General features: G+C 39.6%; 1 protein-coding gene across 5 annotated transcripts in view; it reads left to right on the top strand.

Moving 5' to 3' along the window:
- BMPR1A (bone morphogenetic protein receptor type 1A) overlaps positions 1 to 24605 on the top strand; it is an 85669-nt gene that overhangs the window by 1466 nt on the left and 59598 nt on the right. The gene's annotated exons all lie outside the window — the stretch shown is intronic.

Here is a 24605-nt window from a genome sequence, read left to right on the forward strand (position 1 = left end):
TTCTTGCTGGCAATGTACTTGTCCTTTGTTCTTGCACTTCTGTTCCATTTGTAACTTTTTCTTAGGTTATTTGTTATGTTTCATTTGTTATGCGAGCATGTGTATTTCATGTGTATTTATATAGAGCCAAAAATCTGGTAGGCTTTGAATTCTGGTCCGAGATTTTGTGGAGGATCTTCTTGCAAGCTGCAAGATTCAGCTGCCGGTCCTTAGTACGTCCTGATGGCTGCTCTCTTCCCGGCACAACAAATACATTTAGCTCGATCTGAATCTTTTCGGTTTGGGGTTGATTTCTCTTTTTTTTTAATTGCAAAATAGTTTAGGCTTGAAAGGGACCCCTCTGGATGTTATCTGGTCACACCCCTGTTCAAATTAGAAAAGAAAGTTGTTGGTAAATTGCAAGCTTGAAATAGCTTGGGACTTGGAATTCATTGATCAAATACATACTGAAATGGTATGTAACTAGCATGTAGAGTTTCTTAAAGTTAATGTTTGGTACCCGAATCTGATGTTTTTGACACTGCTCTGCAAGATCCTCGCAGAGAGAGGATTGTGAGAATTGTGCACTTTGTTATGAGAATTAAAAATACTGAATGTGGTAGAGCGTATAAATGATGTATGTGCTTTTTCTGGCCACCAACATTCAGGAATTGAGAATCTAAAGTGTAAGTGATGTAACCAAAGTAATTAAATTTATTCTTGATAGTAGTTGGTGTATTTATTGAACTACTTCAGGTCAGGGCTAATAAAATTTTGGTTGCGTTTAGCGATTGAATATGGTGCTTGTTCAGGTGTGCAGGAAACCACGTCTGCTAACTTTTTTCAAAATGGACATGTTTGCCATAGGTGAGCATTACTGTTGTGTGACATGTCATGGTGTTGCATTGCAAAGAGAAATGGATTTTGAAGAAGCTCACTTTACCTAGTAGCTTTGTCTACTTCCCAGTGTCCTGAAAGGCAAGCAACTGATGGATAAATTGATTTTAAAAATAACCAAACCAAAACAAAAACCAAACTGACTTTTTTATTGGTTTTAAAATTGGGAAGGAGGATAATGTTTCAAATGTTCTCTAAGGAGCAGTATACAGATTCTGCAGCTATGTAATATTAAAAAATGTAGGGAAGGACTTGCTAAATAGTCACTAAATTGTGCTTTTTGTAATGAGAAGTCAGTGCAGGCTACGTTTATATTTTAAAATAAAAAAGTTTTGAAAATAATAATATTAAATAACTCTGGATTAATGGAATCTCTCTTAAATTGTGTCAGTCAGTGTAACTAGGAACTCTACAGCTTTCCAAGGCACAGTGGGGCATAAACGTGTGGGTAGGAGGATCTGAGCACATCCCCTTCACAGAAGGGATCAAAGAACAGATATTAGTGCTTGCACTAATTTTGGTATAGCCAGGCTTTCCAAGAGAAACAAACCCGCCTTCTCCAAAGCCCTTAAAAAAGCAAACAAACCAAAGGAAAAAACCACCCCTCCTCTTCTTTTTTTTGTTCATCGTTGTGGCTGGTAACTTTTATGATGAGGACAGTATCGCTTTCTAAGAGCAGGTAAAGGTCTGACACGTGGAGCTACAGCAACTTCTTTGGTAAATTGCTGAAAAGCATAGGTGGATGAGCAAGGCCAGGCAGTATGTGGCAGTGAGTGTGTTACAAATGTGTGTTTCTCCCTTGCTTATGTCAAGCATCAGTTGAAGATCTGTCCTTTCTATCTGGATATCTGGGAAATCTCCTGATATGGCTTGGTTCCTCGGTAAAAAGAGGGCATATCTTCAGCATTTGGGATTTTCTTTACTTACCTTACAGTCATCTGTAAATAAAGGACAGAGCAACTCAGTAATTTAAAGACATAATGTGTCAGAGTTGTTGTACGTGGGCGCAGATGGAGTACTTAGAGCCTTGTTTCACTCGTTAGTATTCCCAAAATGCAGGACTTGGGGGCGGGCACAGAGTGCATGTGCTTGGTGGCCTGACGGCAAACTTTTCCTTTTGCTGTTGCTGATGTAATGGTTCCAGTTCTTCCTTTCTTGGACAAGATCTGCAGAACCCTCTGCAGTCGCCTCACGACACTCATGCTGATGGTCCCTAGTTCCAATGATGCCTTCTGTGCCTTCCACAGTGGTTAGCACTTTAAAGGGAAAGCCAGGAATTTCTTTCTGCCTGGTTTTCTTGCAATTCCTTAAAAGTTGCCCTGAAGTTTGTTGAAGATTTGATATTCTCAGACATACGGTAGTTTTACTTATTCTGAAAAATGTTTAAAACTGAAAACAAATGTAAAATTTAACGTGCTATATTGTGTCCTTTAAAAATAATACGGAGACTGGAATAGGTGATCCTTGAAATAAGTTAAAAAGCTGAAATAGTCACCTCACCTGTCTTCACTGTACGGAAAACATCGTTTTAGTGTTCTGAATGCACTTATCAGGAAGATATATGGACTAGCGATTTTGTGAGGGATTCAGTCCAGAAACATCTGCTCAGGGTGCATAATCCTCAAGAGGTTTAGTTTGATACAAACAAGCAGTTGGCCCTCTGCTGACCAGGCAGTCAACAAGGGGACAAGCTACCACCTTGCCAGAATAGTCTTCATTGTGAATTGGCTTCCCAGCACCTCACCAGGTGCATTTACAGCAGATACTACGTGTATTTTATGCCCACCCTCCCCCAAAAGCAAAACAAAGCAATTTTTCTGCTACTCTTAAATATGTCTTCAATATGTGTTTTGAAATTCATTGTAGTGGGTTTATGACACTGCAGTGTTTTAGGTCGTTGTATATTTGATATATTGAGAAGCCTGAGAACTTCATTCATGTTGTGGTAGTGATAAGATGCATGAGTTTCTGGTTATGACCCTGTTGTTTCAGCTGTACACAAATGGTATGAAAAATATGGTCATTCTGTTTCAGATTTATAATCCAGATAGTTTTATTGCCTGCCATTTTTCTAATGGGTGTCTTGTAGTTGCCTTCCCGTTTCAGTTAGGTTTACTGTTTTATGATGGTCTGGTTAATAAAATTCAAAATAAGAATTAAAGTAGGAAAATAAACTCTAGTCCATGATTGTGATGATATTCCTAGATCATACGCGCATGGTGAAAGAAGAAGCAACAGCAAAGCCTTATTTAAGGTCTGGTGTGTTACCGCCTCAGAATTTCTGCAGGAACACCTATTGTTACAGGGAAAGCGACTGGGGTAATGGAGCCTGCAAGTCATCTCTGAGTCTGTGACACATTCCCTGGTGGTTGTGTTCGTTGGGAAGGGTGGGGGAAGTGTCCCAAGTAGCATGAAGGGTATGAACTTCATTTCGCTGTTCTAAAAGGTTCTGATAAGATGAAATCTGTGAAGTAGTAGTAGTTCATAGGGTGCGTACCTGCAGCATGTGGCTGAATGCACTGACACTCATTTTTTTTCGCCCAAAATAGTATTTTCCTTGCTATTTTGGGAAATTCAGTAAGTTTAAATGTAATTTTAGTATGTGACGAGTTGGCTGTGCATTAAATGGGGAAAAAAATCAGTATTACTAACTCTGCTCTGCAGTACTGTAGCTTAATTTTCATTATACGTTAAAACAGCAGCAATGCTTTTTACAAAAATTTGAAATCACTTGAATTTTCTCAGTGTCTCCTCAGATAATTGCTTCAGGAGGTGGCTTCAGTCAACTTTATTAGCATAAAATGTGGAAGCGACTAGCAGTTCTTTGTGTCTGTATTCCCTCAGCTCCCCATCTTAAAGAGAAAACTGTCAATCTTGCCGTGTTTTGACTGATAGAAGTACAAGCAGATGTAGCAGGGAATAAGTCTCAGAAGATATGTACCAGGATACGGCGCTGCTTCATGGAAGCTGTCTCCTTTTCACTGCTATAGCTGTTGAAATGGTCTAAATTTGCTTTTCCTGAAGTCTCTCATCTTTATAGTGTTAATTATTAACAACTTTTTCTTGACTGGGGGGAAAAAAAAATGTTCATAGGCCTTCACACTTCCTCTGTGAGACACTGATCCCAAACTTGACTGGAAATCAGCAGGAGGACTGAAGTCATCAGAGATTTAACTTCTGCAGAGAATTAATATTCTGCTTATGAAAGATTTGTTGTGCAAATGAGTACATTATGTGCTCAGAGTCAGAATTTCGGGGATACAGAAGTGGCAAATAAGCTCAAATACAATTTTCTGAATTAATCCTTCTTTTTCCTATTCTCTGTTCTGGAAATTCAGTGTAGTGGTGACACAGAGTCATAGGCGCTGTCCCGTGTTGTTGTGCAGGGGTATAGAGGGTTTGAAAAGGAAGCACGAACAGGTAAGTTGTGAGGAATTGTTCACCGGGAAGAATGGATACTGGAAATAGGAAATACTGTATCACCCCATTGTCCCCTCTGCTTGAGAATGAAAGAACTTGGAGAGTAGTACGAGAACAGGAGTGGCTTACTGGAAGAGAGTGTCAACCTCAGTGACTGGAAATGTGAATGAGAGAACCAGAAAGCTGTGTAAAATGTGTTCCTCCTTGCTGCATATCCTTCTCCATGGAAGAGAAATTTATCTTCTACAGAATGCCTTGGAGAAGGCTTCAGAAACCCTCCTGTACCCTGCTCTGTGGTGTCCGAGGGACAAGCCCTGCTGTTGTCAGACATTGGCCTGGACAACTGAGAGTTGATTACGAGACACTGGATTTTGGGACAGGGCAAGGGAAGGCATGGCCAGCTAATGAGGTGCAGCCATTCTTCTGAGACTCAACACCCAAAAAAACCATGGTCTAGCTTCTGTTCAGATTATTGAAGGGAATTTAGCAATAATCAGAAAATCAGTAGTGTTACTGAGCATTAAGCAGAAATGTCCCCGATGATGTAGGATATGGGAAGTTCTTTTTGTTTTTATGTATTGATTTATTTTTCTAATTTTATCTTCTATATTTACTAGTTCACAACCACTTGATCTTTCTTTGCAAAAATATAGAAAATTTTCTGAAAGCGTATTCGGAAGTGTATGACATTCATTACTATTGAAGGTTGTGCCCTTCTACACCCAGGCAAATTATTATCATGATCTTAAAATTAAAACAAAATAAAAATTTGGTAGGTTTTGCAGCCAGTCTTTCTCATTTGCTGAGTTGAACTGGTGATCCTACTAGTGATAATCCTTGAAAACTCATGGTGTGGACCAAAGTTTCAGACAGACAGTATTGTATGACCTAGTCGTCTACTTGGGTTAGATGAACAGAAATTTTTTTGAACGATGCTAACTCCACTTTATTTTACTTCTTTTTTTACTACTTTTGCGTTAATTGATTCTTTACTGATTTGATTTAAGTTGACAACCACTGGTACTGGTTCATGCTAATCTTTATATGCTTTGTAAAGCTCTTTTGGTAATTTTTTTTAAGTTTACAACTATAATTGATTTAATACTACTCTAAAAAAGAAAGAATCAAAACCTGGAACCTTGTCCTACTCTGAAGTTAGGGCAGAGGGCTCTGGTGAAGTGTAGGAACATTCCCGTATAGCTGATATTCTTCAGTTTCCTGCACTTAAAATTTCATGGAAGGAATGCAGTTAGAGGCTCGCCAATTCGGGTTAAACCAGGAACTGCAAAATAAAACTCGACCCAGACAGGACAGTTTTTATTCAAACCCAAGCCTCTGTTGCACTGTCTGTTTTTGTTCCGCCCCTGGCCCTGCTTCACTCCCCCACCTCTCTTCAAATTCACAACTTTTTAAATGTAGAGAGATGTTTCTAATTTAGAAAATTATTTTGGCATAATGAACTAAAACAGAAAGGAGGGGACAAAACTGAGGGAGGTCAAAAAACCAGATGGAAATAGAAAATATGAAAACATCTAGTAAAAAAAAATCACCCTTGAAATAATGGAATCTAAATCCTGAAATTATACATCTGCTCGGCAGCTGTGCATTCCTTAGCCAGAGGTTCTGCTGCAGAAATGGCATTAGTCAACTTTTTCTCAAAGTTTCAAATGCTGTTGTATAATATTTACATCTCTAATACTTTTGGTAATAGTCTTAGGAACCTGGGGTGGGGGAAGAATAGCGGTGGAGAGGAGAGCTGGTGAGCTGATGTAAGAACTTCCTTCTTTGTCCTTAAGCATCCATAGTGTGTACAGTTGTTAGCTGCAATGAAATTCTGTGATTTTCTTTCCTGGTAGTTTTTTATGAGTATCTTTTAATTTCTGCTCACTTAATTTCAGAGGTGAGGTTGGATACAGGAAAAATAACCAAATATATGAAATGAGGGTGCACTAGTGAGGAAAGAATGTTACAAATAAAGAAACCTGCCTCAAGTGTGTTGCTCCCAACAACGGCCAGCAGTATCACTCCAGAGGAAAGTGCAAGGCAGTGTGCAGCAGCCTGTCTGTGGAATTCCACCGGACTGTGGAATTACTGCTCTGTGGAAGCTTCTTCCTACATCCCAGTAACCAGGAGCTAGTTGAGACTGTAGTGCACGTTAAATACGTTTAAGTGTGTATCCACAGCATGTATTTATACAGTATCTTAAAACGGTAAACCATTTTAGTTTGAAAAGGTCTCTCTAAGCTGTTAAGAAGGTTATAAAAAAATGTGTAATTTTACATTTTCTTTTGTGTTCTTTTTTTCTTTGTACTGTTTTTGACTGTGTTGGTGTTCATCAGTTACCTGTTGGTACTGAGATATACATATGTTAGAGCAGGTCTTTGAGCAGGGGTTGGTTTGAGTAATGATGTAAACAGTGGTTTAGTCAGTGTAAGAGCCTATGATGATTTTTGCTCTGTAAAAAGATAAGAACCAAGCTGACTTTTGCTGCAAAGAATTTTAGCCAAAATTTTAAAGTTTGGGGTTATGCAAGATAAATGTCATGGTTTTCAGTAATGTTGAATATCATTTTCAGTGTATCTGGTTTTGGAAGAAGTAATTGTTTACAGAAATATATTTTTTTACTCTGTTTACTTGGAACAACTGAAGGTAAAATAATTCTTCTTCAGGTTGCTTTCAGTGAGAAGAGAAGCTGGAAAGAAAGGCTTGCTGGGTTTGAGCCCTGAAGTTCAGTGAGGAGGGCGAGGTGGGCAGAGGTGGGACTTGCCCGTCACCAGAGTCCTCCTCTATAGGGCTTCTTACCTGGGGGTAAGAGCAACCCCCAGGTTGTATCTCCTTTCTCTGTCTATAACTGCATAGCACCTCTTTCCGTGTTTATCCATGCATTTCATTTCCACAAGTAGTTATTGTTCCATTGTCGCTTTTGATTTTTCCCTCCAGCATCTGTAACTTTGCCATAGCGTGAAATGAGGTTTCAGGCTATTAAAGTGTAGCTAGTGCAAAGTTTCCCTCTGCACAGACTAAGTTTAACACTCTATTTTTCAGATTTGACTCCCTTTGCTATATGTTGTGGAAAGACTGGGCACAAACACAAAAAATCAGAGGTCTGCATGCAGTTGCGTGGCTGCAATCTTGTTGATATCAGAGATGTGGTGGGATAGTTGACACGGCGGGAGTGCTGCCAGGATAGGTTATGGGCTCTTTGGGAAGGCAGGGATGGTGAGGGGTGCAGGGTGTTGTGGGGGCTGGGTTTTTGTTGTTTTCCAAGACGCCACGGTAGTGTGTGGAGCTCTGCCTTTTGGGTGGGTGAGGAGTCAGTTGAGAGCTTATGGGTCAGGACTAGCAGCAGGTCAGCGCAGGTGATATTGGAGAGTGTCTGATGGCATTCTGCAAAGAAATTACTAACTAGCTGACTGGGGAGTAGCAGATCACCTCCCTTCAACTCTGTACTGGTGAGGCACGTCTGGAAGGCCCTGGCCAGTTCTGGGCTCCCAGGGAGAAATCAGCAGGTACCGTCATGGCAGAGAGGTGCTAACAGCCTCGCTGGAAGCAAGTGACAGGGCCTGTTCTGTGTGTTTGGAAATAGTGTGGAAAGGGGAGTGGACGGGGAGGTGGTGAAACATGTAGCTGATACGGGTGGTGTAAACTGGCCGTAGCAGTACTGAATGCCTGGATGATAAAATATCAGATGAGGTACGGTAAGTGCAAGGTAATTTAATTCAGATGAAAAACAGTAATGGGCTCTAAATTAGGTATTAACACTTGGGGTGATCTTGGATAGTTTTCCAAACAGCTCTTTGCTGTGAAGCTCCAACTTCAGATTGCACCTATCTGCTTATGGTGTTTAAAACTTCCCCCCCCCCCCCTTCCCTCTGGCTGTGTCTTTCCACTGTCACTTTTGTATTTGTGTAATTGTGGCCAGGTGGAAGGTTGGATTTGTTTGCTAATCTGTCTGAAAACTAGCCCTATAAAAACCATTGAATTTTCAGTAGTTCCAGCTCACTGTGAGACCATAATGAGGAGTAAGGGGATAGGAGGGGCAGCCCTTCCCTTCTTACCATCAGCACAGTCTTAAATAAGTTTAGCCAATTTTGAAGCAGCAGTCTATAGAGTAATTATAAGTTTTTTTAAAAAATGTGATTATGCAGCTGTACACATTCATTATATAAGGGCATGCATGTTATGTAGCTCTCGTAACACAATTTCAACAATCCCATTAAAACTAGAAGGTAATTTTTTTGTTTGTTTTGGTTCAGTTTTTTTCTTCCCCCAGCAGTAACAAATGGGATGCAGTACTAAATAGGCTTGGGCTTCTTGAGTCAGGGAAAGAGAAACAGTGGAGAGGGAAATGGTGATGATAATCTGTCAAACCTTAAATGAAATTATGAAACTGATGGGAAATAATTTTTCACTGCTGTTTTTTTTTTTTAAACTCCATGGTATAAGGGAACAGCAGGATACAAGCAAAGTGACATGTGGTGTTTCTTTCGCTCCTCACAGCTAATACTGTAGTTGAAGAGTTGCTGCCAGAATATGTAGCTGGGGATGAGAGTATTGTGCAGGTTTGCAATCACACAGATTTGTTGAAGGACGTGTCCATTGAATGCAATAGCACAGTCACTTGTGTCCAGCTCTAGGTCAGGAACTACACAGGCTTCTGGATGGAGCCAGGGAGGACTCTGCTATTCCTTCTTTCCCAACTGGTCTGATAGCAGGCAGTGTGACAAACAGGCTGCTCAGCTAGACATCTGCTACAGTGCAGTAGGCTAATTCGTATGCCTTTTATCACACCCACGCGCACCCGGGCACGTCAGCTCCTCTGCTGTTACATTCAGTAGTGTCTGCAACGCCTACAGCTTTGGTTTTTTTATATTGCACTGGCATCTAGCTGCCTTCATTGACACTTTCGTTGGGTTTGGTTTAATGATATTTCCATCAAACATGAAGTGACATGTTAGTGTCTACCTTATCTTTGAACACTTTCTGTTCAGATTCTTCATTTTGCTTAGTGTGGAAAGACTGGTAATAGTTTCTGGACTGGAGGAGTGCAGCCAGGTAGACATCCACTGATGTCTGCAATGAAAATCTGCTCGATGAATAACTAACTAGCAGATGAAGAGGGCAGTTCTGTGCTGTAGATAAGCAAGCTTAGCAGCCGAGTACACTCGAAGGGCCAGTTCTACTCCCTGTTAATGCCACCCTGGTGCGTTCTTGCCTCCTCCTTTACAGCAGCACTGGCTGGCACTCCTCTGATGCTGTAGGAATTTAAACTGGCTGAAAGCTGATTACCTCTCTTGCTTTTTCATTCTTTTTTTTTTTTTTCTTCCTCTTCAATAGGCTTCACTTCTTGCCAGTTGAGCTGCGGTTGTGGGGGCAGACCAAGTGCTGGTGTTGGTGCCCAGAACAGGAGTGCCCCTTCCAGACACAGCTTAGTTGTAGTGTAGTGTTCTTGTGGGTAAGGCTGCCGTTTGGAAGTGCTACCTGTTTTGGAGCACTTTTTTCCATGAGCTTGAATAATAGTGATTCCATGTAACTTCTTAGTGTATATTGAGTATATCATATCCCCCACCCCCACCCCCTCCAAGCAAAAATGGGTTTAGCAGAAGCTTTACTTTCCCATCCTCACATTCCTCCTTGTTTTTCTTCTTTTGCAGTTGTCCTTTGTTTTGTAGTTTTGTTTAGTGTTTCTGTCTCACATAGCATGTAAAGTTTTGTATTTTGGAAAATTCCTAATACCTAAAACTTCAAAGACAAGCTGCATGTATCAGCAGGCTTGAAGACTAGATGTTTGGTAAGATTATGGAGTGGATGTCACACTCTTTCAGTTTCAAAGGTCTTGAGCTGTGTTAATGTCCCCAGAGGTGAAGGATGTTATGATCAGAAGTGTTCAGTAAACTTGTTACACCTGATAAGGGGGAAGTCAATATGCACATACTGTCCAGCCAGTGAGACCTGTTGTTTGGCACCAGAGGACATGGGAGGGAAAGGGAGAGAGAACTGTGGTTAGAGGAATATGCGTGTGAGTGGGGAAATGGATATATTGCAAAGGACGGAGAGAGTGAAATCATACAGTATATAGGGAGAGAGCTGGGGCAATTACCTTGGGAAAAGATACATACCAAAATAGAACATAAATCTGTAGGAAACCAGGCCTTCCTAGGTCTGTTGCTCATAGTGCAATTTATTTGATGTGTGATGACCTCTGCCCACCCCTGAACAAAGAGGAAAATTTGAGATTAAAGAATCACTTGAGATAAAAGAACCAGAAATACCATAGGTGTTTGTTTGGCATCACTGCCAGGGCGGAAGAGATCAATTCAGCTAAGTTTTTTTCCTTCTGTTTCCCTCATGTAGCCTAGGCTTTAGTAGAACAGAGAGGAGGCACAATAAAATCTTTATATAGCAGGGACAGATATAACAACGTGCATGCTATTCCCACGTCCAAGGAGTTTTACAGAGTCAGTCAAAAGCAGCTTAAAGTGACAGCATCTAACAAGTGAAATGTGGATGCTGCTTTCTGTGTATTATGCGAAGCTGGCTCATAGCTATGAATGAAGAAATATATTTGAGAATTAAATACAGTCTTTTAAAATGTATTTTTTCAAAGAACTGCTGCAGTTGAAGCAGAAGACTAGCTTTTTGACAATAGACATAGTGGAATTAAATGCAATCTTAACAGTGCAGTTGGTATGAGAGAATAATCTAAAAATATAGTGTTGAAATGTCTGACAAGGTCATAGGAGTACCCATGCAGCCACATGTTTATATATTAGTATGTATGCAGTCCACAATCCTCCACCTACTGAACCCATTATACTGTAATAGAAAACAGATTCTGTATAAACTCCTTGTTGCAAATTCACTTGTTTTTTGAAAATGCTGGATTTGCTGACTGCTACTCTTTTTGCACTGAAATTTCTTTTCAGTGGGAAGCATTATCATCTAGAACTTGTACCTTTTGAAGGCATGTTAGGAAATATTTCATCCTCAAGCAAACAAATTTGCCAATACTGCTGAGTTTTTAATTTTAATTGAGAATGCAAACTTCTAAAAGTATATTTCAAAAATAAATTTATTTAAAATAGTAATTTTGATACATCTTTCAAAAGATTGTTTCTCTGCTCTTGAAAGCAGCAATACATAGGCATAGCTGTATTTGGCTAGACTCAGTTCAGTTACAGCTCAGTGGGATTGCTTGTGTGCAGTTATGTTAGATTGGTGTCTGAAGTGGCACTTGCTAAAACAGCAATGTTCACAGTCACGTTTCTCATATGAAGTGAAGTGTGTTCAAAAGGGTGGTTTGTTTAGAATGACACATGTCAGGGTCTGCATTGCTCATGCACGCAAAATTAAATGAAGGTAAAGGACATTTTCCCTTTCAATACTTATTAACAGTAGCTTATGTAATCTATTTTGTGTCTCTTCTGTCACCATATATGTATTTCTCTGTGATATGTGGTATGTAGCTTTCAGAGAAGGTTGTGATTGTGAAAACAAAAATTGTTATAAGCAGGTATATTTCTTGACATTACTTTTAATTTGTTACAGTTAATTTCCATTGGCGATGTGAATTTAGGGTTGTTGGGGTTTTTGGTTGGTTTTGGTTGTTTTTTTGTTGTTGTTTTTTTCCTCCCCTCCAGTTACTGGTTGTAATCTTTGCTGGCACAAAACTTGTGCTGAACCGAAGTACTAAAGTCATTTGTGAATGTCCTCATAAAACATCACAGTCATGTTTTCTATCTGTTCTTTTGGAGAACGGTGCGTTAGCAGAGAATCCTCAGTAAGTATGTATACATTCTTTTTAGTGCAGTGGGTTTGACCCCTGTTGAAGCCTTCAGGATTACTTTGTATTTTTAAGGCTGTCTTGGTTTTCTTGATATATAGTGCTTGTGTGAAATATCCCAATAATAGGTCTCGAGACCAAAACGTGACCTGTGGGAGCGAGGGGGAAGTTTGTTAAAAAAACCAAACAACAAAGGACAACTACAGGGAGGATGCTAAGGGTGGAACTGTTATATATGACTTCTGAAAGAGAATCAACCCTAATAACTTCTTCCACGCCATTGCCATTTAATAGCTGTCAGGTAATCACGTTATGGTGTTTTGAGCTTCGGTTTTAATGTGTAAACGTACTCGCTCTTCCACTTCTAACCAACAGTTCGAATACATTTTGTTTCAACCAAGTAAGTGTTACTAAATATATTTTAAAAGTAAAATAACTGACGATTTCTTAGAATATTTGGAGCATTTTCTGTTACCTTGAGGTTAATATAGAAATGCTGAAAACTGAAAATACTGTCAGTTAGAAATTGTGATCCTACTTTGAATTTCAGCTGTCCGTTACAAATTTTAGATCAGAAATAATCCAGAAATAAATTCTGTGGATGAATAACAGATGAGAGAGGTTCTTTCAGGCAAAGATTTAAAAGATTTAGTTTTGCATAATCTGAAAGGTGATATGTATCGTGTATGACGCATACAAGCAAAATTACTATTTTCCCTTCTGTAAAATAACAAAAGGAGGTCTTGCAAATATAAGTAAATTTTACAGTCTTTTGGAAGCCCTCATCATAGTGATTTTTGACATTCATCACTATATTCTGGGGTTTTAGCATGAAAACAGATCTTCAGTTCAACATTTCTTAACGTTTAGAATGTGTTCCCATTTTGTAGTTGGGAACCAACACAGGAGAAACTGAGTGACAGATCCCAAATATAAAGACCCCTCAGCTCTTAATTTCTGGTTCTGACTTCTTAAATATATTTGAAAACCTAGGCCTAGAACTTGACAGTGAAGAATCTCTGGCAGCCTCTGTTGCTGGTGAGATGTTTTTACATGAACAGTGATTCTACAGATACAGCGTACATTGGCCAAAGGTCTCCTCTTGGAGGAGCTGCAGAAGAATCGTCATTCTTACCACCGGTTTGCAGTGACACCTTTAGTTAAGCCAACAAAAGTATAAACCACCTCCTATGGAAATTGTACAAGAGATAGTGTGAGCTCCTCACTGCCACACCGATGCCCTAAAGACTTGCACGCTCCTGAGATACCTTGAAGGCTTTTTTTTCCCCTGTTCCTGATAGAATAACATTGGGTAGTGTGCTTAATGAGTAAAATTTCTGCTGGAAAAATGTTTTTCAAGTTATTATTTCTCTCTTCTTCCACTATGCTATTACTAGAATGATTGATAACTTTTTTTTTTTTCAAGTCTTCATCTTTTACCTAGCAGGATAATGATATCTTAGTAATTTCAGTATGTTCAGCATGGTAAAAATCTTGGCTGATTTGTTAACAACAAAATACTTTTATTTTTCTGAATTGCAACAGCCTTTTTCCATACCACAGAAATATTATCTTTTAGAGAAAATAGATGGAGACAGTTTGTGTATCTGTAAGATCAGCTCATACGTCCTCTTGAAAGGTAACTTCATAGAATCGTGGGGTGGTTTGGGTTGGAAAGAACCTTAAAGATATCATTATTTCTGTGCATGTATGCAGTTGACCTGAAAACAGAGTTTATAGTGTCATTGTATCCTAAATAAGCTATATGTGTATAGTTTGAAAAATTAAGTGGATCCATAACAAAGTTGTCCCTTTCGTTTGGGGTTATGAAGCGGCGTTCTGAATGAAATTCTGCCGTGTTTGACGTACACGCATGTTTTGGTTCTGAGAGGCAAGGCTTTTGAGGTGAAGAAGAGCCATCCCCTATTCCCACTAATTCCTTGCTTCTGAGTAGGATCTGTTCGTTCCTAAGGTCAGTGGAAGTCGGGTGAATTTGGAGTCGCGTAGAGAGGGACGGGCCGAACGGGGCCTTCACGGCCGGGCTGAGGAGCAGCGTCCCCTCCGCCTCACGCCGGGAAGCGCCGTCTCGCTGTCTCGGGAGAGGACACGGGCAGCTCTACGCCCCGCCAGGCAGCGCCGCGATGCCACTTCGAGAGGTTAACCGACGTTCTAAATGCTGCGGGCCGGGCGGAGATCGGGTTACCGGGCCCGCGTCCCGGCCCCGCAGCCCCCGCCGGTCCCGGTGCCGGCTCCGCCGCCCCGGCCCCTCCCCTCTGCCTCGCTCGGCTGGGCGAGACCCGGGGCGGTCCTCCGTAAAGGGGCCCGGGAAAGGGAGCGCCGCTCTCCTCCTGCGGCTCCTTCTGCGGCCGCTCCTGGCGTTGCGGGTGCCCTAGGTGTGAGAGAGAGACCGTCTCGTCTAGCATCTCTCATTTCTCGAGGAGTTCGGGGTTTTGGGATGCCTCCGAGTAAGCATAAGAACTTATTCGGAAAGAACTTGAAGTATTTTTAGATATCAGAAATCCTTGCAGCTCTGTTTAATTTTGCTTAGCTATAACTGTTTATAAGGACTTTCTGGAAAGAGATTTTAGTGCTAAAAATATTTCTTTGAGAGCTAGAAAGGTAATTACCTGATGTGTTTATTGCCTTCTCATTTTTCAAGTTGCTACCTACATTTACAGTATTATGTAAATTCTAGGTAAATATTCACTTTTTTATGGAGATGCAGGTTTGTGAATTTTGTTTGTTTTCCCATCTCGTCCCATGGATATAAACTAGCAATTTGAAGTAACGTGTTTTAAAGATCGTAGAATTCCCTTTTAATATGTGCACTGCAGCAGTACTTGGTTGTTCCTTGGCAGATCAACGGTTTTGTACTTAGTGCACACTTCTTAAAGCCTTCACCATTTAAAAAAAAAAAACCACCAACTGCAGGAGAATATCATTAAGGCTTTTTTATAATAGAACCATGTTTGTATTTAGAGCTTCAAGTTGACTTTGGAACAGGATACTCTGTGGAATATTTATTGTAGTTGTTATAAGGCAAAGATACAGCAACGTCAGCTTATGTCTGCTCTTGCTGTAGGGTCATTAACACGTGTCTTGCGTACTTCTCTGAGGCTGCATAAATATTTTCAGGTAAAAGAAATGAAGGAGGAAATCTTAATTTGAAACTCTGACCATGTTGTGTTGTGGGTTTCGGTGGTGTTCTCCCTCTTTTAATTCAGGTTGTAAATCATTCTGCCAGTCAGGTGTCCATAACTGTTGACTTTTTTCCTCTACCTTCTGTATGATATCACAAGAATGAGACAAATAACGATTCTAGATTTCCTTCAAGAGCTAAGTGCAGTTTTGTTCAGGGAAAGGCTCAGCAAGGGCATGACATACCGCATTTACTGGAGCTTAAATGATGAATCCAGTATGTATCAAGTGCTGTGAAATGTACCGAGCAAATCAATTGAAAAAATATCTTTTCCTGCAACTGGCTGGATTGTATTATTTGTAAAATAATATGAAGCTGTTGGATCGGGGTTTTACTTCATGGCATGTAACCTCTTTGTCGCAAAAGAGGTAAAACGATCCTGGTTGTGGTTAGCAGTGCAGCTCTCTTGTCAAAGGAATTCCTTTTATTCCCCTCCCTCCTCCCACAAATAAAAGCAATCGCCCACTGAAATGGGGAGTCCTATGTCAAAATTCTGCAGTTCTAGTTAGAATGAAGCACTCGCAGAGAGTATCTTGTTCTGATGAAAATTCTTTCTAAGAGTTGCTGCTGCTCCATCCCTGAGCTCTCCCAAAAGGAAGGGATCAAACTGATTCATTCTGTTTCACTGTGAGTCTTTTGTGCCTTTTACCTCTCCCACCAGAATTGTCTCTGGTACAGGTTGGGGAATTTTTCTTCTCATCAGCCTGAACAGGAGAAATCTAGTCTTGACTTGGTTACGGTCCACTCCACAAGTTTAAAATCTGAACATAAACTGTTTGGGAAGATTCAGTTTACCCTAAGGTCAATAAAATTTGACTTTAAGAGCAAAAATGAAAATGGATGGTATATAATTTTCTTCGTAAGACTATATATAGTAAAAATAAATTACTTGATAACCTCATGTACTCTTTAGCCAAATTCTTCTCAGTGTTTTCTAAACTTACTGTGTCCCATGCTGTATTTCAAAATGTGTGTAGGATTGGTTAAAAAGATGTTTATTCCCAAAAAGCAGTATGCAGTGGACACAGCTGCTGTTGAGAATATATAAAGGTAACTGATATATATATATATGTAAAAAAAGCCTTTTTGTTTCTGTTCCAATGTGTACATCTGTAATGGGCTTCAGTGCAGTTCAGATAGTTTAATCATTTTCAAACTGAGATCTCAGTGGTTATAATGCTGAGAAGTGAGAAAAGGACTATAAATGCACTGATAATGTATTTTACTTGGGTACTTGTGCCAGTTCAGAAACTTGAAGTAGTCTAACTGATGGTGAAGTCCGTGTGCTGAGGTCCGGGGTAAATTACAGATGCCAAGCTCTGGGTAAAACTGTATCACCAACGCGCAACTTATGCCTTAGCTGAAATAGAGTGTAGCTGCTGCAGTCATGCTGTGAGTTAGCAACAAATGTATCTGAGTTACGTTGCTTCTGCCCACGCATGCTTACCTTGCAAAATGTTTGCATAGATCTCCATAAAAACACTTCCCTTAATCTGCCGTGGCAAGCAACAAAATTATTTTGGCACTAAAATAACACAGTATTTGAGCTGACAACCTTGCAAATGGAGGATATGTGCTGTATGCTTTTTGCTGTAAAGCTCTGTTTGTTCACCTATCTGATAGGGCAGTGAGATAATGGGTGGTTCTGCACCTTTCACTTCTTTTGTTATATTCCATTTAGTAATTGTGGTGACCAGATTAAGTCATTTCATTGTCCTGATCTGTCAGAAATCCTACCCATCAAAACCAAGCAAAAAAAAAACCCAACACCAAAACCATCATATCTGTTATTTGAGGATCGTCATCCTTTGGCTACATGGGGTACTAGCTCTGGTCTGCAACTGAGGGAAGAATAGTGGGATCAAGACTGAATATTTTGGTTTCTGACTTGCTGTTCTGCTGAATTAGAACAGAAATCATAGCCAGCAGGCTGCAGGCTTGGTGTTCCAGGTCTGGGTCCCCAAGTACAAGAGACAGACTGAGGGAATGGCGTGGCCTGCAGCAGAGGGGCTGCCAAGTGCCAGATGTGTTCAGCCTGCAGAAGGCTGAGGAACGATCTGTTTGTTGTTTTCAGCTACCTGATGGGTGTTCTGGAGATGGTGGAGCTAGAGTCTTCCCAGGAGTGCTTGTTGAAAGGATGATAAATTAGTGGTTACAAGTTACAGCAAGGTAATTTCTTACTGGATTAAAAAAAAAATAATTAGAATGGTGAGTGAGGTACTGGGGCTTGTTGCCCCAGTACTGGGGCTGCAGAACTGCCATTCTTGGATGTGTTCAAGATATTACTTGACAAAGTCTGGATCAACCTAACCTAACTTTGAATTTGGCTTTTGTGTTGGTCAGGAGGTTGGACTTTTAGAGGCCTCTCCCAACCTCTCTGAGTTGACGGTTCTATCTGACAGCAACCTGGGTGTGCAGGGTTGCCGGCTTGTGTGAAGTGGTCACCTCCTCTTCCTCCGGAGCTCTGACGGCTTACATCTCATCTGATTTCTAACCCAGTCTAACAGGTTGCTTGGTTAGTCCTTTTTAATTGGCATCATTTTACTCAACTGAGTTAGGGAATGGAGGACAGGAGCAAAAATTGCTTGACCTTGTTCAAGACCAGCTATGTTAGTTTATCTGGCTGCAGTGGTTAAATTTTATTTGTATTGTTTATGAAGGGGTTAAAATGAAAACTGGAACTTCAGTGTATATAGTTAAAATTGTGCCACCATCTTCCTTTTGTTTCACAGTTGAGGGAAGAACTCAGCTAATAGATGTGGCACTGAGTGATGACCCTTTTTTAGGGTCGGATTGGTGGGCTTTTCTAGTAGGTCTTTCTCCAGAAGGAGCCTTTGCAGAATTCTTTTCAATTCAATTCTAAAATTAGTTACTTGTAACTAAGGCTTGTTTATTTCAGGTGGCCTGAGTTCTGGTTTTCTAAATGTCTAGGTCAGGGCATAAAGAACTATGTAGACTATTTTCTCTGTTTACCCCTCATTTGTGGTAGTCTTCTATTCCCTGATTAAGTCTGTCTTTATACAGAGAACTGAGGCAGGAGAGCTGCCAAACGGTTTAGTGCTACAGGCTATCTGAAAATCTCAATCTGAATATTTTGTCAGTGGGAGCTATTGGGTGGATGCCTAGCGTTTTGGGATTGTTTTTGTTGGGGGGAGGGTGTTGGTGTGTTTGGTGGTTTTTTGTTGTTGTTGGGTTTTTTTTTTTTTTTGGTTGGGGGGGTTGTGGTTTTGTTTGGGTTTTTTTGCGTTGGTTTTTTTTTTTGGTCTGACCACTTAGTTATCCAAACAGATTTAGGCTCCTATTTTATTTTAAATCTTGGAATCTGTATTAGCAAAAGTACATAGTTGTTTGCTACAGCAGTTACTACTTACGGTTTTTAAGGTAATGGGTGTTTGTGACCTGGGACAGATAACATAGTACGATGGATGTTAATTGTTGTTTGTTTCTAAGAGTGTATTTGAAACAATGGAAAGACTTTAAAAAATTTTAAAGTTCTGAAGTGTTTCTTCTGTCAGTGTTAGATTTGGCAATGGCTCACAAACATGAGAAACAATTTGCCAGGGAAGGAGTAACCCTTTACATACTTCTTGTCCCATGATTTTTCTGCAAATGTTAAAATACTGTTGTAGGACTTAGAAGGGGGGAGTTCACTTCCAAGTGAACTAAAAGTAGTTTTCTTCCTTCCTTTTTTTTTTGTGAGGTAGGGTGTGAAATGGCTATAGGTTGAACTGTTGGCCTGTAAGCAATTATTTTTATATAGCTATAATCAAAAACTGACAGCAAATTTTTTCAGCATAAGTTTATGCACGTCGGGTTTTCAAACTCAGGAAAGGACAGTGGTATCATTTCTGTAATAATATGTAATAAACTCTGACAGCTTTTGAAGTGGTGTTCTGGCTATCTGCAAGTCTTGCACAAGTGAGTCATTACATTATTTTTCCAGTCGGATTTTTCTTGGCTATGTTATGAAATGTGAATGTTATCACTCAACTCCAGAGAATGCTTTTTAAATTTTTAAATCAAATTGTTAAACTATGTTGGAACTTGGTGGAGGACCAGAAACCTTAGGGCAGATTACTAAACTAGAGAAAATTCCCCGAATACCGAAGGCAAGAATCCTTTTCACCTGTTCTTTGTATATTTCCCAAATATCAGATGTGTACTGGCATATTAAGTAAGATCTCTTTAGCCTATCTTGTTACTACTTCTTTCAATTCTGACTGTCTGAAAATGACAATTTCTGTACTGCGCATATAAATGTATGAAGGTAACTTCAAAAGACCAGCGTTAACCTGCAAGTCATGTTTACTTGTAAGATGGTACCTATGAGTTAAGCCTGAAAACAGAATATTCATAGAATGGTTTGGGTTGGAAGGGACCTTCAGAGCCCATCTAGTCCAACCCCCTGCAGTGAGCAGGGACATCTTCAATAGATTGGGTCGCTCAGAGCCCCGTCCAACCTGACCTTGAATGTTTCCAGAGATGGGGCATCTCCCACCTCTCTGGGCAACCTGGGCCAGGGCTTCATCACCCTCATCATAAAAAATTTCTTCCTTGTATCTAGTCTAAATCTACCCTCCTGTAGTTTGAAACCATTACCCCTTGTCCTATTGCAACAGGCCCTACTAAAAAGTTTGTCCCCATGTTCCTTTGTTTGTTTACATTGTGTGTTGATAGCAGTTGTGCAACTGTTACTTCTTTTCTAGGGCTTGGTTTTTTTACCCCCAAACATCATTAGAAGGTGGAAATAAAAGCATTTAGTATCTTTCTTGGCTTTTATTTAAAATTGTGCATTTGATGTTTTCCTTTTTGTCACTGTTTTTAATTAAAATTTATTGCAGCATCAACAAGAAATAGAATGGATCTGTGAACTGGAAAGCTTTCTCAAATATGGCTGTAGTTCTATCAAAGAAAATATCTGGCGAATACAACTATGTTTCTTTTATTATGAGGGGGTTTTTGTTTGGTTGTGTTTTCCTCTTGCATTAACTTGGGCGTTTTCCTTGGAATTCCTTGGATATTTGGGCTTTCTTCCTTGTCTTTTGGTTTTCTTTTTTTGTGTGTGTGTGTTTGTGTGTGTAGTGTATGTATCATTTAAATATCACTACTGCCACACAGTAGAGGTGCTCTTGCAGAGGATTAGCTAATGAAAGAAGTGAAAATTTTTCCTTCCCTGAAATATTCTTTGTTAACAGCTGTATTTGAAAATTTTCTCACATAAAAAGTGGCTTTTTTTATTGTTTTTTTAGTAGCACATAAACTGAATAGCATCAGAGGAAGCCTTTTGAAGGAGGATAAAATAAAGATGATATGATAATTTAAGTAAAGATAAAACCAGATTATAGGCAACTTCCCATTATAATTGTTGTGTGGTGTTTCTTAGTACTGCAGTAGAAGAAATAATGGTTTCAATAGTTCCTAGATTCTCCATAAACTATTTTAGTTTCACTGTTGCTGACAGTGGCTCGGACAGCTCTTTATCTGCTTTTCAGTGGTAGCTGCCTATCCTGGTGGTGCTGTATAATTGACGTTTCACACAATTATTTGTCCTAAAAACGTAACATCAGAACAGTCTAAAGTATTGAATGGGCTTTGCTCTTTGTTCAGTGTCATATCCTGTCAGGCTTTTAAGGAAAAAGAAGCCCTTTTAGCTCGTCAGCATACATCCAACTTAGATATAAAGTTAGAGCTTAAGCTGCGAAAACTTCTAACATTCGTAACCACATGAAAGAAAGAGCAGTTGCCGGAAGAGTGTAGGAATTGTAAAAGTCTAAAACTATTATTTTCTTAAAATGTGGAAAATATTTTTTTAAATAATCCAGGTGTTGAAAGACCTGTAGAAAAAGCAATGTGCTATTATTAGTGTGCAGTAATAGAAAAGTTGTTTGTTGTTACTTCACGTGTAGTAGAAAGTTTGCTTTTTTGGGTGCCGCTCTATAGGAAGTCAGCACACCTGGAGCAGCATGGCAGGGCTGAGGAGCTTTGGGGCGAGTATTGCCCTTGCTGTGCAGCTGGGGTGAATTCTGTAGTATTTTAACTTCTGTCTGGAGAGGAGCAGTAGCTAAAACAAAGCTACTCTCTCCATTTCCTTTCCTTACCTCTTTCATTGTCCTAAACAGTCTCCCTCCTCTTCATCCCATTCAAAGTATAAATATTTTCAGTTATTCAATTATTTAAGACACCTTCCTATATACATTGCTGATAAACTTTTTTTTTTTGTTATGACCTTTGAAGCTGATGGAAGGTGAAATCTTGTTCTTCCTCCTCCTATTGATATACCTTTGAAAGTCTCATCTATCAACTTGAACAGAAGGATATCATTTCATCCTGCCAGTGTTTTTTCTGGATTTGGCATAACATTCTGTATCTTTAAGAGCATCTTGATAATGCAGTTTTCAAATGATCAGGTGTCTTCCCCCCCCCCCCCCCTCAGAGGCAGATAATGGGGTTCTGAAGCTGCTTTATGGTTTGTCAATTTTAGTATCAAGTTACAAGTAGCATGATAAGAATTGCATATCCAAACTGCTGCTCTTTTCAGTATCTAAGAATGTTCCTCTTGAGATAACTTATAAATATTTTGCTGCTTCTAACAAGGGGTAACTACAAGCAAGTCTCAGCTTATTTAACAAAAGAAAACACCCCCTACCACCAGCCAAGAAGACCCCACCTCCCCCAAACCAGTTTGCTGGACTGTGCATAGAAGACCTGATGCTATCACTGTACAAATTGCAACGCATTAGGTTCTGTTGACAAAGAGATAAACTTTACCCCTGAGTGAGCATGTAGTAGACAAGGAGAGCCCACAAGCTCTTCATTCATGAGAAGAATTCTTGAGTGCTTGTATCTTTAAGCTTTTCAAGCTGTATCGTGCAGAGTATGTACTGGGGGGTTGCCCCCTCTCCCTCCCAAGTTGGCTCAGGAAACACAAAACAACCTGAGGCCATTTTATGCCTTTGCAAGCCTTGGCAGTCCTGCATGAGGACACTATTAGGAGTTTTTGTTTTGGGCCGTGCATATCTGTATTCCGTGTCATCATTGTTTCCTCTTTATGCTCCCTACTCCCTTTCTGCTTTTAGGGAAGGCCAAGACCCATGTAGTCTGATCTACATGGGATTTTGGCAGTTTGACAGTCTGAAACTTATTTAATCATTAGTTCACTGAATTATCATATAACATTTTGGTTTATTAGAGACAGATATCCTGTATTTTAAAGAACTGGACAATTTCTGGGTCTCACCTGACTTCCAGACATAGATGCACAAGCAAAATATATTACAGCATCTTGAGCTCACCCTTTCCTGTAACTTCAACCTCTTTTTTTTTTATTCTTACTCCTGATATTCTTTTTCTTTCTAAATAAGGATGAGTGAGGTTATGGAGATGCTTATGTTACACTAATGGCAGGCATCTGCTCTAGTGACTGCCAGAATATGATTGCATGCTGCTTTGATCAAGATTTAGTTGCATTGCTTAGATCTTTCAAGTTCTGTTTTCTTTTTAAATATAAAGAGCTGTAGGCTTGTTATTGAGTTGTTGTGTGGTTCTGTTTAAATCTACTCAAATATTTGTTCTATTTTAGTTTTGAGAATATACTAATGTGAGAAGGAATGTACAAGAGTACTGCTTCTATTCAGCAGAACTTCTGTTTAAACATATTCATTTATTTCTGCTCACTTTAGTAACTATTTTTTTGTCCTATGGCTCTTCTAGAGCCAGCAGAACCGTCAGACTTTCTAATCTTCTTCGTATGCTTGGAAGCTATTTCCTGACTTGCAGTCACGTATACTTTAATAAATCACTTGAAGTAAATGCAAGGATGTATCTGGGGTACATACTTTCTTTTTGCAGAATCTTCCACTGTTAATGTAATCCCAAGAAAGTAACCCATTTTTGACTCTGGGTTGAGTTGGTAGGGCTGATCGTTAGGAAAGCTGTGTGCTTCTGTGGGGCGATGTGGAAGATAGTCCTACAAATGGCACCTGCTGCCGCATGGCTGTGTAATTCTCTGTCAATCTTAGTCATTTTCAGAGCTACTTGTAAAAAGGTGGAAGGTTGTTTCATCCTTTGTAACATTCTGTGGTTTATAAGGAAGGGGCTGCATAAATAACACTTATGTTGTTTTACATTCTAAAAACATTGAAATATCGAACTTGCTCCTTCTTGGTTTTGCAAGACAGGTAATCTTATAAATTTTAAATCCATAACCAGTACGTTTTTACCACAATTGTTAGTTCTAACAATTGCATTTCAGATTTGAACAAGTAAAAGTGGTCGTCATAGTGTGTGTATATGTCTTCCTTTTATAATCTTGTTTAATTATATGATATGCATATGGGAGTTTTAATTGATGTACCTTGGTTGTAAAAACAAAATTGAGCCAAAATGTAAATAACCAATCCTTTATAAAACACTTCAGGAAAAACTGACTTTTTTTCTTTTGTTTACTTTCAATTTGCTCTTGGACAGCCTTTCACCTTTCTTCACTTGAGTAGGGAAGCTGCTACCCTGAACTGGGATTCTTTTCTATTTTCAATTAATATTCTTGCAAACTAACCAGTGTTGAAATCAATCAGCACTCCAAGTGTCTTCCATTCTTGTCAAACAGGGAATGCTGAAGTTCCAGTGAGTCATTAGTGGGGTGAAATTTGTTTCTGCAAGGAGTAAGGAAATTCAGTGGCTTTCTGGTTGGGAAGTCATATGCAAGCTTGTCACTTCAGTGTACACCTAGATGAGGCTGAATGTCTTCAGAGCCCAAGAGGTATCTGTCTGCAGTTGGGCCCTTTTCTTGCTGAATCTTTGAGTAATGCTATGTATGGTCTGTGGTCTGTGTTAGGAGATTAAAACACAGAAACATATGAGATAAGAAAATCTGTCAACCTTATATGGAGGTCTTTGTTGCCTTCCCCCAAAAGTCACAGTAACGATTGCTATTTTATAAATCGTTCTGTAAGTTGCTTAGGGTGAGGAGGCAGCTGCTCTATAGACTAGGATAGTAAGTAAAAATATTTAGCTGCAGTTTTGCCTGTATAATTTTGTAAAATAGATGTCATGCATGTGAAGTGTTAAATCGGCTGAAGTTCATATACAGCTTTAGCATAGCCTATGAAGAAGCTACCAACATTAAGCATTTTGCCGGTTCTTTTATTTCTCTATTAACCCTAGTACTTGCTTGACAGTTTAATAGAATCCAGATGATTCTCAGTGTAGAGAGGGACAAAGGTTACCTGTATATCTGAACTCCTTTTTGCATTTTTTTCTTGGTTAAAATAAGAATTTTATTTACTAGGGTAGGAAATGAAATACCTGAGTTAAGGGAGCATGCAAAGA

The sequence above is a fragment of the Phalacrocorax aristotelis genome, chromosome 14 (assembly GCF_949628215.1).
Source record: "Phalacrocorax aristotelis chromosome 14, bGulAri2.1, whole genome shotgun sequence".
NCBI lineage: Eukaryota > Metazoa > Chordata > Aves > Suliformes > Phalacrocoracidae > Phalacrocorax > Phalacrocorax aristotelis.